This window comes from Crocodylus porosus, unplaced genomic scaffold, assembly GCF_001723895.1.
Source record: "Crocodylus porosus isolate Cpor-Errol unplaced genomic scaffold, CroPor_comp1, whole genome shotgun sequence".
NCBI lineage: Eukaryota > Metazoa > Chordata > Crocodylia > Crocodylidae > Crocodylus > Crocodylus porosus.
The window spans coordinates 87,074,606-87,088,174 of record NW_017728943.1 but is presented as its reverse complement, the minus strand read 5'-3'; the positions used below and the strand labels follow the sequence as shown (position 1 = coordinate 87,088,174).

General features: G+C 40.8%; 1 long non-coding RNA gene across 1 annotated transcript in view; it reads left to right on the top strand.

Annotated features, from left to right (window-relative positions):
* LOC109319904 overlaps positions 1 to 13,160 on the top strand; it is a 103,722-nt gene extending 90,562 nt beyond the window's left edge. The window contains exon 3 of the long non-coding RNA XR_002103666.1: positions 12,984 to 13,160. This is a non-coding gene — a long non-coding RNA (uncharacterized LOC109319904). The remainder of the gene's footprint in view (positions 1 to 12,983) is intronic.
* The last annotated feature ends 409 nt before the right edge of the window (positions 13,161 to 13,569 follow it).

Here is a 13,569-nt window from a genome sequence, read left to right as displayed (position 1 = left end):
AGATTGTTTTGAAATATGCATTAATGTGTGTTTATGAACATTAAATAATAATTCTGCCCAGTCCAGCAGTTTAATTAGAACCATCTGAACTTTATCACTATCCCATTCTAGTATTTATTAACCTAAATACTTATCTGTTCTCATGGGCAGATCTAGGATTTTGAAGAGGGGGGGCACATGGTGAGATGTATCATCGCAAATAACACAACACATTTCTCCAGGTAAAAAGAAACTAGAAGCCTCACTAATACACCAGGGGCCTAGGGCTGTATTATTCAGTTTAATATTGATGCAAAAATAAATATAACATTATTGGAATGAGTTAAAAACAGAATACAAGGCTGTGAAATAGGAGCTATCTTATGAGGAGAAGCTAACAGACAGTAGAACTACAGAACAAAGGGTAATTCAATTAGTTGAACATCGACACCATTAAAAAAGAGAGATGGCCATTAGCACCTATGGAATGAGGAGTTTAGGAGGAGTCAGGTAGATTTTAATGAGCTATGAAGTCAATTGATTCCTTCATGCTCCCTGAAAAGAAATGCTGCTTCCACTGCTAGGCAGTTGGTTTTAAACTTTAGGTGGCACAGGAATCAAAGGAGGGTGCTACTGGACCACTGCACCGCCCTGGATCTAACCCTGTCTGCCCTCAATATTTTTTTTCCTGTCTTAATGTCCACCCTTCCTCAAGACCACTGATTCCTATGTAACAGGGGTGGCCAACTTGTGGCATGAATACCACAAATGGCATGGGAAGCTTCTGTGCATGGCATGTCACAGATCGGGGAGGAGACAGGCAGCACAGCAGCTGATAGTGCGGGAAGAAAAGCAAGAGATTAGGCAGGGGGCACAGGGTAGAGTGTAGAAAGTAGAGCATACTGGGCAGAGGAGGCAGACTACAATTGCACTTGGGGAGGGTGCAGGGCTAATTTATGGCACACCTGCCAAAAAGGTTGGTATCTATTGATATATAATTTATCCCTTTGGCAACTGTGAAACAATATTTTTCTAGTGCAAGGAGAAGGTGTTTACTAGGATCATTGGTTAACTTGCTTTTAATACACAGCATAACATTTCCCCATGGATATTTATATCCCTTTAAAAAGTCCTGCATGTGGTCTTGTCTAAAGCTCTTATGAAATTCCAAGTGTAACACACAAAACTATATTTACTGTTTTAATTTTATTCACAGTTGCAGTCTCTGCTTCAAGGAAATATATTCCCTTCAGAAAGAACAGGAAGTGAAATTAATCATTTCTTCATGTTTATACTTCTGCACCCAGCTTCCCTTCCTCATCTGGCAGGCAGATGGGGGCCAGCAACCCCAGGAGGAGTAGCACAGCCCCTGCAGCCCTCCTGGGGTTGCGGGCCCCCATCTGCTGCCAGATGAGAGAGGCTGTTTCAAGCTCTCGTAGGATATGGGTGAAACATTGAAACAACATTGAAACAGTGTCACTGTTTCAACTAAATGAAACAGAACAGCGGTTTTGAATCAAAATGAAATTCGAAATGAAATGCTGTTCTGTTGAAACCTTGAAACTCAAGTTGAAATGGAAAGGTGCCCTATTATTAGCTCTGCAGTAAAGTGTCCATATCTACATGTGCGGCCCTATTAAGTCACACTAAACTAATAAATGCTGCTGTTGGTTAGTACTTATAAATACAAGTACTATTCTGCAGCAGCATTATTTACTATGCAGCAAACATATGCGTAGATGCTGACATGCCTGGCTGGGGCATGAGGGTGCTTCAGTGCAGAGTCTGCCTAATGGCTAACTCTGTACTGGACCACTCTCCTGCCCGAGCCAGCCTTTCTGCACTGGTCAGAACAATTACGGGCTGGCAGGCTGAACCGCCAGACCTCTTTGCTAGCCAGGGCTGCTCTGAGCTGGCTCAACTTACTGTGGTCCTGGGGGCACATGTAAGCACAGCACCCAGGAAAAATAAACTCCAGCATGATATTTATTAACAGGCAGTAGAGTTTATTGCTTCACATAAATTGCATGTATAGAGGCACCCAGTTAAAAATAAAGTTGTAACATATCCCTTCAGGACTGCCCTGCATTGTTGATCAAATCTTATTGTAGAAGTGATAGCATCTTGTTAATGCTGATCTCATTATAGGTAAGGTATTTAATGACAAGCATTTTTTTTTAATTTTTTTAAAAAAGAAATACTATACTTAGTATCTAATGTAATTATACTGGGAGGCATAATAGAGATCAGTACCTATCCTTAATAACACTATCACAAAATGTAATCGCAGAATTATCCACTATATTTTCAGTGTTCAGTACTCTAACTCATTATTTTCAGCAATTTGTGAAGGAAGCAATTATTCTTCTAAAAAGACAAAAGGCAATTTCATTAATTTTAGTAATGTCCATCCTCCTCATGAAGTCCTCATGTCATTATATACCGTATACTTCTAAAATGCCTCTAACATTGATGAAATCATATACTATAAAAGGATGTCTTGGGTAGTAATACTCTGATGTTTAGTGATAAACAGTCCTTGAAATGTTTAGGTCGAGACTAGCAACCTATAGCCTGCAGGCTGGATCTAGTCTACGAAGTGATCAAATCCACGAAGGTCCAATCCCACATGCAGCAGCACAGGGGATCAGTGACATCTAGTTCAGCCTAGTTCAGTGACATCTAGTTCACCCTTTCTCTGCCCTGCATCAGGCTTCTGATCTCCTTCACATCTCTCTTTGTGGCTCTCCTTTACCCCCTACACTGATGAATCCGCCCCTTTCCACTGACGTTGGGTATGGGAATCAGCAGCCTGTGGTGGTCAGGGGAGGGGGAAATGAGCAGCCCATGGCATCAGCTGGGTCATAAGCAATGACCCACTGCTCAATACAGTTGTCAATCCCTAGTTTTAGATTTCAAATTTGGGTTAAAAACTGTTTGGATTAAGAAATTATTCCTGGGAGGAACTCTCTGCAATACTTCACGAAGTCGGTTTATTGTCCTTCCTCAATTTTGTCTCAAAATGCTTCTACTGTAATGCTGAACAAGCACTCAATAAACATTTAGGCCTCAGGTGTGCTGCGACTGCTCCTTGTGGGCATTTTTACACATGCGTTTAATGCAGCACTGAGCAATTTTAATTAGTGAGCCATGCTAATTCAAAGTGCTGGGTGCTGTATCAGGAACAGGTATATCAGTGGTTCAGTACACAGTGGTTCGGCACTGAGAAAATGGTGGTGGTGCACTTGGAACAAAAGCACATCCAACATGTTTTAGTTCAAAGTGCACCGCCACCATTTTCTCAGCGCTGACATGCACTGCGTCACTGATACACGTGATGCATGAGGCTGCCAGCAGGTGTCTGTTGCCCTGAGGGGTAAGGCCAATACTCAGGATCTCAATATTGTGCTGTTAGACAGGAGGGTGTGGTGTACAACTGCACATGCACACATAAATATCAATTAAGCACACACTCACTAGGTGCATACACCCCTATTAGGCATACACGCTCACACTACCAGCTCAGGCACATATACTATACACCCCAAAAGTTAGACACAGATGATATAAAAGATAGGCTAACTTGCTTAATTGAGTAAGTCATAAGTTCAAGCATGAGAAGTTTATAAGTTCATAAGTTCAGTATTTTAAATGTTTGTCTAACAAATTGACTAGTAGGCAGTTTTAATCCAAGCATACATGACTAAGATGTGTAATACTAATACTAAATATAATCTTATGAAAATGTAAGTGCTAATACAGAAGACATCTATTCTGAGGCTTGACCCTGACCCAACTGGAAAGGGGAAGGTGACCCTGACCCACCTGGAGAGAGGAAGGCGCCCTCAGCTGAAAAGGGGAAGATGCCCTTATGATGATGACAATCGCAAGAGATAATTATAACTAACAGAAAAATATGTAATGATGACTAACCTCATTATACCATATGTAAAGCAAACATATAAATATGGAAGGTCAAACCCCTCTCGGGGTAGCTGTCCACCCATAAGGTGGGAGTCTACCCTTCTGCAGAAGTAATAAAAAAAATTATTGCTGGCACTCTCATGTCTCTTGAGTAATATTATCATGGCTAGTGCCCACGACGCAAGCCAGGTTGCCCTTTCCTGTTTGGGCAGCTAACTCAGGTTTTGCTGACACAGATCACTAATTTGTATATCATGCACACAATGCCATACACACACATACAGACTTGCAACTCAGATACATGCATGTTCAAAATAATTAGTCTCGGTTCATGCACACTACACACACCAAATTTAGACAGGATCAGTTACCAGTTACTGACACCTGCATATTCAATACACATATGTGGATTACTAATTCATATACTGCCCCCCCCCCACACTGATATCTATATATGCATGTGTGTGTATGCACTAATTTACACACATACCACCCACCTATACATACACACAAGTGAGTTCCTAAGCTGGATATTGCTCTCGTTGACCACCACACTCTGGGTTTTACTGTGGAGCCAGTTCCCCAGCCAGCGAGGTGATGGCCCGGTTGTTACAGGCCATTCAGTAGAGGCCTGTTACCATTGTATTTCAATCATGCCCAATCATTCTCATTCATTGGAGAACCAATTTACATGGGAGGGGTACAATGAATCATATTGTTGTAGCATGGGATGCCCAGGCAGAGAACAGAAGATGGAGGCTTGACATAGAAAATGGAAACTTGACATGACTTTGGTTCACTTACAGACATAAGCCTAAACCATACAATATCCATATGAAACAATAAAAAAAATACAAAAATGATAATAATACAATATACAAAAGTAAAAATTAATACAAACCTAATTATTATACAATATAAAACAGTGGCTATCTGAAACCAAAAACTTGCTACCAAAATAAAAATGTTTAAAGCTTATCCTAAGTTTGAGCTCACTTATTCTTATCTATAGGGAATAGAGAGGGAGAGAAAAAGTCAGAAATGGTTAGGGAAGGGGAGGGAATGCAATAAAAAAAAAAAGAAGAAACTGGGGGTTTTGCTACATGTCAATTTATGTGCTTTGGAAATCCAGTGTTTTGGAGCAGACTCCCCCCATGTGTGTGAGTGCTCTAACACAAAACATAATCTTTTCACATTTATCTTGATCTTGCTTCTGTTGCTCTTTTCCTCTCCACCTGTGTTCTTGCCATGCTTATGTTGTAAATATGTTCTAAGAGAAGGACTTTACCTAGCACAATGGATATAAACAGTGGCTAAATATGGTGCTCCATGAAGAACAATAGGAGTATTAGACTTAGGATTTGCCATTTGATAGCAGAAGCTATGTAGTAGAAAAGAAAAGAAAAGAAAAGAAAAGAAAGTTTTTTAGTTTTAAATAGGAAGAATCTTCCTTTTTGCAGAAACTCTGCAGGCATGCCTTTCAAAAAGTTCCACTGACTTATCTGGAAGCACAGTTAGGCAAATGTTGAGCTCTTTTAAAAAGTCTTCTATAATTATTTACTTATGATAATTATATGGCCCTTCAGTTATCTTTTCTCAAAACTGCATAGGGTCAGCCCTTTTACGAGTTCAGAGAAAAATAAAGCCTAGGAGGAACAATCTCTAATTTGCCTGTAAGGAAGTGCTACAAACTGAACGCAGTTCTCCAGCTGCCAGAGGTAGTTTCACTTCTTGAGAGCTAAGAAGGAAAAAAAAAATACCTGCAGTTAATTAGCAGGGATGTTTTTACTTATAGAAATTGGGGGGGCTAGTTTTAGAAACATTACCAAATGTAGTGCATGGTCTGTTCAGCAGTACTGACTATTTAATGGAAATAAACACTACACCGGGTAGCATTTCTAGGCTAAGGCATCCACCTTGCTTTTACTTTCTGATGCACCAAAGACATTTTCTTTCCCAGAAGGTGCCGTAGATGTGTACCTTATCTCCTCACAGAGCATGCACCTACATGTGCTGCTATGGCACCATTATTACTGTGCTGTCATTGAGTTTGAGAATTGCTGTTAATTCAAAATTTTCTATATTTTTCATTATTTTATGAATGGAGTTTAGCAGCCCAAACTTCACGTCCATGTGATTTTTGTGTGTGTTTGAACTGTATAGCTATTGGGCTAAATTAATTTCTAGCGTAGTGCCATTAAATGTCAATGGAATTACACAAGGGAGATAAACTAGTTCATTTTTGGCCTACACCAGCTGGAAATATATAATGCTACAGTAATGTTCTGCTTCCTGTGGACATACTCATCCTTTTTGATAGTGTTAGAGAGAAAGATTAAAAATTGAAGATCACATTACCTACTTTGCACTATATCATCTTAAATTCCCTTGTAGGCTTTGTTATGCTTGGATGACAAGATGCAAATATGAATATTGTTTAAATAAGCATAAAAGTACAATAAAAAAGAGAGACAATGGGCCTCCTGAGGCAAAACAATTTCACGAATATCAACACAATACTCATTCTTTAACAGTAGGATACACACACACACACACACACACACACACAAAACACCCTTTTATGTATAAGGGGTATACATATAGCACCCTTTTAGAAAAGAAAGTGGCCCTAGCACAGGGTGCTTCTCATCCAGAAAGAAGTAGTATGAATGTACATATCCAGTAAGGAAACCCTGGCATCTAGAATTCATCCTTCACTTTTGTTCCTTTTATGACTGAGGAATAGTACTTTCTGAGCTACTGATCTGACAGGAAAGTTTTGATTCAGTGGGCATGTCTACATGTTCATACTGTGCTGTAATTACAGCTCATTAAGTTTAGTACCTTGTACTAATTTAACACACCCTAATTGGTGCTACTGCACAGTATTGCCAGCACATACTTTTTTGTGATACTACTGTGTAGTAGACTAATTCTACTGTGTATTAGCATATAAGCACGGTTTTTGCCTGCCTCACTAATGTGCAGTAGAAATAGTCTACTGCGCAGTTAGTATTTCATGTAGATGTGCCCAGTGTGAAGTGAGAAAAAAAACAATGGACAGAGAGCAACAATATTCTTTCCCAGTCTTATTTCAATCACAGGTCATTCATAGTCCCTGCTATCACCTTACAAATGCAGGAACAAATGAAAGCTCCGTTCATTCCTTGGAGACTCAGAACAGCAGAGACTTCCTATGCCTGAAGATGGGTAATTGTGCCCAAAAGATTTCAAAGAACTTTTTTCCAACTACTCAGTTAGTTTAATAAAAGGTATCACATCTACCCAAAGAACTTCGCTGGAACAAAGTTTCTACACAAATAGCACACTTTCACTACTAATAAAATGTATTTCCATATTTAAAATCTACAGCTGACTTTTGTCTGTGGCTTTTCCCAAACACACCTAACATTTACAAATGCAGTTAAAATGCAGGCAGATGCAAGTTGAAGCAGGTCAGTATGTGTTAAGTGCCTTCGTGGCATTACATGGTTGTTCACTTTCAGGCAAGACTAATCTCTAAACACATACTGTCTTTAATAAGGTATTACATCCCCAAATTTGCAAGTGTTGCAAGTGAACATGTGGCAAGGCCCTAAAACTGTTCCAGACTATCATTTCTTCACTGCTTAGAAACCTTTTTATTTCATCTGGGTTTTATTCTTGGCAAGTATATTAATATGTCAACCTTCTCTTTTAACTTAAATACCCCTCCACCTCCTCCAAGCATGTTGGAGTTCTTTTTTAAAGGAATTCTAAGAATTGGACTGTCACTCAAAAGTCACTATACCCAATCTTAGCCAGCTGTCAGTGAAAAAAGAATTAAACAGAGCTCAGGACTAAAGCTCTGGAAATGAGAAGGGAGTGAGTGTGTCCTCTGTGGACTCACTGTGCAACAGTAGAAAAAGTCATTTGAAAATAATGAAGCACTCCATAAACAGGGAAGAGGTCCAGTTTGGCAGCCTACTATGAGTAAAAATATCATTGCCATAACCCATCTCAGTAATGAACCACCTAACATGGTCTTTTCCAGTCAATTTCTTGAGACTAATTCCATAATACAGAGAAGAAAAAAGCCTGTAAGATGCCTAGGTGAAGCAACTGAGGCTTCTACAGCTCTATGCCTTACCTCTTTTTCCCTGTTGTATGGCTGTTGCCTGTTGCCTAGATCTACATGCCCTTTTAGGTAAGTATTGCTTACATAGCTAATGTTAGCTAGGGAGCTGCATTTTCACCAATTGTGCAAATCTTAGATCCTATTTGGCTGGGAAATTTTCTTTGTCCTTCTGAACATGCTTGGAAGGGATCCGCTCAGACCGCTTACATTCTCTTGCAATCCTTTCTGGCAGGCACTTAAATTCCTGAAACATTAGGTCACAGAAAACCCACAACTAACAATTGTGTGACACTAGAGAATGTCTTTCTACCTTTTAGCTTATATTCTAGTGGTTGGGACACTTCCTCAGGGACTGGGAAACTATAGTTACAGTCCCATTTATAGGCAAGGCCCAGAACCCAAACCTCCTTCCCACCCCTTCTAAGGCAGTGACCATCACACATTTTCTGGTTTGCTTTCCTTCACAGTTCTTTCCTCCTTGGCTTCCTCATTGTCTAGCTTCAACAGGAAATGTGAAATGTTAGTTCATTGCCTGGTGGTTAGGACACAATGCTGGGAAGTGAAAGGTATCCTTCCATAGGTGAGGGGGGAGAACTTATTGACTTATTGGGCATCTAAATTGACTTAGGTGGCTAAGTGTGATTTTATTCCATCCTATTGAAGTCCCTGAAAATCCATTAATGCATCTACTTTTGTAAGGTATCCAGGTTGTAGCTGTATTGGTTTAGAGGCAAAAGGAATCAAAACTTGTGCTTTTGGGCACTGTCAAGGTGTGGGGTCCTGAGGATGGCTATGATGCCCCTAGGGCTCTGTGACCATGCCAGTTTTGCCCTGTGGGCAGCTTCTTTTCTTGTCTGCCATGTCTTGTTGATATAAATAATAGGGAGGCTGCCCACACGTTTGTGCATGGTCACGGTCCTGTTGGACCCCACTAAACCCTGTGGGTTCTTGGATCTCTTTCTGGATCCTGCTTTAAGTTGATGCTTCTTGGAAAACCCTGAGCCTTATAAGCTAGATGCGTGGCTCCAAAATCTTCCCTTTACCATGCCCCATGCCTTGCAGGTGTATTTAAATATTATCTTTCTAGTAACGTCTTGGCCTAACTTAGGTTCCCATGGTTACTGGTCTCTGCAGCCCCTGTTACTGCACCCTTTCTGGTGCTGGGGCTCCACACAATTGTGTGCCCCAATGAGACCTCCTCCTTCTCTGTTAGCATCTCCCTAGTCCACCCGTATAAAAGACAACAGAAAAACAATGCCTGGGACCTGGGATACAACATAACAATCATAATGGAGGCCATGCTCGGCCCAAAGGCAACTGGTAGTGGGGTATGGGAGGGCATGTGCTCCCTGGACATGGCCATCCCCACTGCTGCCACTGGAAGCTTCTGTGGGTGCTCAGCAGCCCTTTCCCCACCGCCGACGCTGTCTGCAGCTTCTGGGGGTGCTCGCCAGCTCTGTCCCTACTGCTGACGCCACCAGCGGCTTCTGTGGGTGCTCACCAGCCCCATTCTCGTCCCCACCACCAAAGCCCCCACCAGCTTCTGCGGGTGCTCACCAGCCCCATCCCCGCCACCACCTCTGGTTTCTGTGGGTGCCACCCCAGACCCAGGAGGAACCAGTCTCCAATGACTTGGCCCCTTTAAGAAAGTAAACTTCTCTCTTATTCTTGTGTGCCTTCTAGCCCCAGGTACCACATGAGCTCTATAATCTTACAGGCAGCAGACCAGACCATTAAACATCTCTAAGTAGTTCTTTTCTGCAAGTGCTCCTTCCCCTGACATCTGCCAGAGAACTAACTCCTGCTAATCCCAGCCCTGGGGCTTATATGTGCTCAGGGCCCTGCCTCTTTCCAGTCAGCTGACGGGGTACAGGTGCCAGCTAATTCCCTCATTAGCCTGCTGGTGTGGTAAAATCTCCTGTTTGGAAACTTGGACAAAATAAACTATTTCAAACAGGAGACTTTACCACACCTTCAGCTTGCCTCTGAAATATGAATTTTCATTGAGAACTTTTACCATCTCTGCTGTCGTCTATGCCTGATGAAGGGTGTATGTGCCTGAAAGCTTGCAAATAAATAAAATAATTTGTTTTCAAATATCTAGTTAGTCTAGTAAAAGATATCACCTCTTCCACAAGTTTTGATTCCTTCTACTTTTATAATGTCTTCATATATCATACTTTTGTATACTGGCATCTTACCCTTAAGACTGAGTCACAGAAAAGCAGTGAGAAAGTGCTTTCCACCCACCTTTTGCATTAACAGTTTTTAAAGGACGTGAGTAAAATGGAATAGGATTACACTTAGGTGACTAAGTCTACTAATATGTGAAATAGAGACTGGCCATGCCAGGCACTACTTAACCACTAGGATAGTGGGCTAAAAAGAGCCAGGGACATCTTGTTGTTTTGTGAGGTACATGCTTTTCCAGAGATGGTTGGATCTTAAATGTGTTTAAGTGGCTCCAAATGCTAGTTATGCATCTAAAGTTAACCGTGTAAGTACAGTAACAAATTGGAGAGGAAAAAAAGATCCTGGTGGATGCTTCTCAAATAATTACATAACAGTATTATATTAGTTTTATACATACATGCATAGACATGTTGGATAGGATATTGCTCTTGTCACTGGCAACATAAATGTGGCAGTATTATTTCAAATAAGCAATACTAGTAAATCAGGCAATCAATTACATCAAATCCCATCTATTTCTAAGATTGTGGAGCTCTTCTAAGATAACTGGCAATGTGCTAAGAAGAAAGAATCAGTCTCTGAAGTAATAAACCAACATTGATTCTCCTTCCCATGATTCATCAACTGAACCTGTCTCAGGAGATGGGGGTTCCTCATTTTGCTGCAGATATATGCTGCAAGATCCTTTTTTCTTTTTTTTTTACTAGAATCGCACTGGGAGGGGTACTTTGGATTCTAAATTACTGGCAATACTAAGAAGTGGTGGCAGGATAAAGAGTGCAAAGGAAAAATTAATTTAGATATGATAATCATGCATGCTCTGTAGTCACTGATCATTGTATAAAAATCTAACTGTCCAGTGAACATGTAGAGTTGATTGGAAAAAGAAACTTGTATGTATAGATCTGCTGTCAATAACCAGTGATTTCTTAAGCATGTTTCTTAAGAGAGGCAGAAAACATGCAACAATGCTTCTGGCATTTGGTTGTTGGGTTGTCATGCTATGGGGTGCCTGAACTTATTAAGTGAGATTCAAATAGCTGCAGAGTAAGTGGAAGGGTGGGAACGAATGTTATCACCAAACAGTGGCAGTCCACAACACACCTTTAGGCTACTCTGGGAGTGATACAACTTTCCTTTTTCTCCTTGTGAAGAACTGAGCCTAAAGGCACCACTTAAGTTATAGTCACGAAACTGTAAACAAACAATCTCTGGGAAGGTTTTCTGGGTCATACAAAACAGTAGGGAACATCCGACATGTTTTGTGTTTACCTCTCTTTAACTGATTGGCTAAAGACTGTTCTGTATCATCTGGCTGCCTGTATCAACTTTTCAAGTTGAGTCCCATGGAATATTTGAATTTGTTAGTGAAAAGGTGGAGTGCCCCTAATCATTCTTATTGTAACAGAGAAGGAATTGTCTAAATTTATAACATCATTTTTCCAAGCAGGGAGAATACCAGTCATGTTTATTACTTTTTCTGTTGTTTAAAAGTTTAATTATGGGCAGTCACAGGGTTTTTTTTATCACATTAGGTGGAGTTATGGAAAACAGAGACACTTCCAGTTTTGCTATTAGAGGGCCTTGTCTGCGTGCAGCCAAAGCATGCAAATCTGCAGATGGACTCTCAAAAGACTTTAGATGCTGAAGTAACTTACATTGGTAACATTCATTATAGCCTACAGGCTTTGTGCCATCCCTGTTCTCCAAAGAGAAATAAAACTCTGTGAGCTTTCTGAGTTCATTTTTAGGACATGAAAGGCTCTGCTAGAAGTATTGAGTCCACATCTGCAATCCTACCCAGTGCCATCTGTCACACAAAAATAGTTATTTAATAGGCAAATATTGGACTGCCATAAAAATTCAGGTAAAGGGGTTTTATGCATATAATTTCTACACAGGAAAGTCATTCTAGGAAATGTCTTGCTCAGGGTAGGACTCTCAGTGCAGATGCTATGACAGACCATGGTTTGCAGTAGCTTTCACATTTGTTTCCCCGCCCCCCTTGGAATGTAGTTTAGGGGATCTTTGTAAGCTCTGTGGGTGACCACCAACCTAGTTAACATGCCTGACTTGGAAAGGCCCCCAAACCTTCTCTGCACAAAGACCTAACTTGGAGCCCTGATCTGTGGCCCAAAGTGGGTCTCTATACCATGGTCCACCATTTCTATAGTGGAACAACAATTGTTTGACTGTTTTAAGGGCCTGGTATGCTCATGAGGGTAGGGGCTAGATTTGGCCTCAGGGCTACAGTTGTATGTGCAGGTATAAAACTGTAAAAATTCAACTGTGAAACTGGCTGCAATCGGTTTGGGTCTTGAGTGAAATTGGAGAATCTTCTGGGTCTAAATACAGACATTTGCTGGGTCTAAATACATTCATTACTCAGGATTGAGCACATCTTTTTCTAGAGATGCTTTTTCTAGAGCATTATATAGCCAATTTTGGAAATATTCTGCAATCTTTGAGGTATGACAATATGGTGTCTTCTGAAAGGAATTATTTGAGCAAATATGATGTGGGGAAGAATGACTCATATCACCTATACTTTAAAGCGAAGGCAAGGGACCAGTCTTTAGCTCCCTGTGCTTGTGTTTCTTAGCAGCCTCTGAGCTCCTCATTCCAAGCAAATGGACAGGCTGAGATGGGAGATGAACAGAGTCCAGGTTTTTTTCTCTCTCCACCAAGTGCATACCTGAGCTACTGTATAAGGATATAAACTGCTAATGGTAGGTTCATAACCTACTTCTGTGTTTTCTTTCTGCAATAGAGAGAGATGCAGGGAGGGAGCTGTGCCCTTTCCTTCAATGTTCATGTGTATCTTCCCGAGATTCGTCACATCTGCTGCTTCAGTCTCCAACAAGTGAGAAGACTATACAGTATCTCTGAGGCATGCTTCCCTCCCAGAACCTCTCCTGAGGCATCTCACTTATGTACCCCAACTTACATAAGGCAGGTTATAAAAGTCCATTGACTCTGACAGACTTACAATCAGATGTTAAAGGAAGGTGTGAGCAGAGAAGAGCATAATGCAACTCTGCTTCCAGTGCTAAAATCAAAAGGAGAATCTTCTGCTATATTTGATAAAAAGGACTCCCCTGGAGCTTGTACTTTGGACTAGTGTCCTGAAAGCTCCATTTTCTGTTTCAAAATTCTTTACCACTGATTTTATCAGAGATGACTCCTCTAGACTTTGCCTGAATCTCTCCATTCTTCTTTACATCAATTAATTAAATGATTGACAAGTCCAAAATTGGAAGCTGCAAAGTGAGATCCTGTAGGTGGTTCTGAAAGAGGAATGTTACGGTTGGTCTCCTCTTTCATTTCTTTGCATGCAGTTCAGTATAGATGTATTT